Genomic DNA, 1,762 nt, shown 5'->3' on the forward strand with positions numbered 1-1,762 from the left:
TAATTACATGTCTTCAGAAACTTGTTATGGCAAGAGGTGATGGTCAGAATATCTTAAATGTATCATGAACTAAAATTAAATATCTAAATATGTCTTTATGTTGGAAACTATGAAGCAAACTTCTTTACCACTAATGTGAATCCTGAAAGCAACCAGAACTTCCTTCACAAGCTGTAACAATGCCAGTTTTCCAGTCAGAACTTCATGTCAACATTAATGAACCAGCACCAGCCTTCAAAGCAATGCTTATKTTTTTGTAACCCAGAAGCACTAAAAAAAAAAAAAAAAAGTAGGAAAGGGAAAATCTTGTGACACTAGAGATACAATCAAAAAATTTTAGATAGATAATAAGTAATTCTGAACAGATAGAAAATTAAACATTGTTGCTTTTTTCAACCTATATTTGTACCAGTTTACTGTTTATAACCAGACTCATGAAGAGCATAACTTTATCCTAAACTGAGCCTTCCAGACAAAAATTACAGAAAGTACCATTCATGGAACAAAGAACTGTTGAATAAAATGAACAATCAAACACCTACTAAAACATTATGTGTTTATAACAATATTTTGTCTTGGACTGTCAAATTCCAATTTGTCTCTTAATATAATACAGCTTTTTTTTTCCTAATTTGTTTAAAACAATCAAAGCACAGAAATTAGTTGCATGCTTTGTCTTGTACAAATTGTGGGTTTTGACTCCTTTGTTAAATATTCTGTTTATTTTGGTCATAGTCCCAAAAGAAGCAATTTATTCCAACTAGCATCAGCCAAAAGCCTTGTCATTTGGCAAAGCACCATGGTCCTCCATAAAGCCAATTCTGTAGAAATAATTGTTACCACACGCCGATAGTTTAACATCTAAAGCAATACACTGATTTTGAAATATGGGCAAATACAGGCCCAGCTACATCCACTTTACAGCTCCTGGAGTCCTTCTGCAGTCTTCTGTTGCTAACTGCTAACAATATCCAGAACCAGGTGAACCTCCCTGAGACTAAACGCAGGCTCAGAAGAAAATTGGTTTGATAAAAAACTATTATCTTCCCTGTGATTATTTTAAGACTGATCCCCAGGCAGTGTTTAGCACAGTGTGGCTGGAATGGGTTCAAAATAGTTCATGGATTGTAGTACTACAAAATGTGCTGAAGCTAAGACATACGTCATCTTCCAGCCATGGATCTGTCCTGTCCTCTTTAATGTCTGCTGAATTCAACTGCACCATTATGTTGTCCATGGAAGCACAGGTATCCTGAAATGCTTCTCAAAAGCGTAACTGGTTTATACGATAGCCATCTGGCAGTCATATTGACTAATTAAAGAAAAATGCTATGATGAGGCATTTTAGCACTGGTTTAAAGTACAGAACAAGTGTTCKACTGCTTGATCAAAATCATCTTCCCTGCATTAACGGTTTTATTAAGGTTTTGAAAAAGTTAAGTATGAAATGCACAGGAAAAAGAAATCTTTCACTCAATTAACAGCACAGCGCATTCTGGAGATTTCTGCTTTTACTGTGGTTATTTACTACAATAAATGGCTCTCCCGAAACYGTTCGCAGAACCGCGTAACAAGCGTGCCCTTGTGCTGAGCGCCGCTGCAAGCAGGGACCGGGAAGGGCATTTTTTTTCCTCCTTTCATACCGGACGCTGAAGCCGCACAAACCACCACAGCAGTGCGTTAGCTCTCCGTGCGCCCTCGCTGCCTTTAACACCCGCGGGGGTCACTCCGGGCTGCTCTCCGCGCCCGGCAGCGCCGGCGC

This window comes from Apteryx rowi, unplaced genomic scaffold (genome assembly GCF_003343035.1).
Source record: "Apteryx rowi isolate R43461 unplaced genomic scaffold, aptRow1 scaffold_321, whole genome shotgun sequence".
Lineage (NCBI taxonomy): Eukaryota > Metazoa > Chordata > Aves > Apterygiformes > Apterygidae > Apteryx > Apteryx rowi.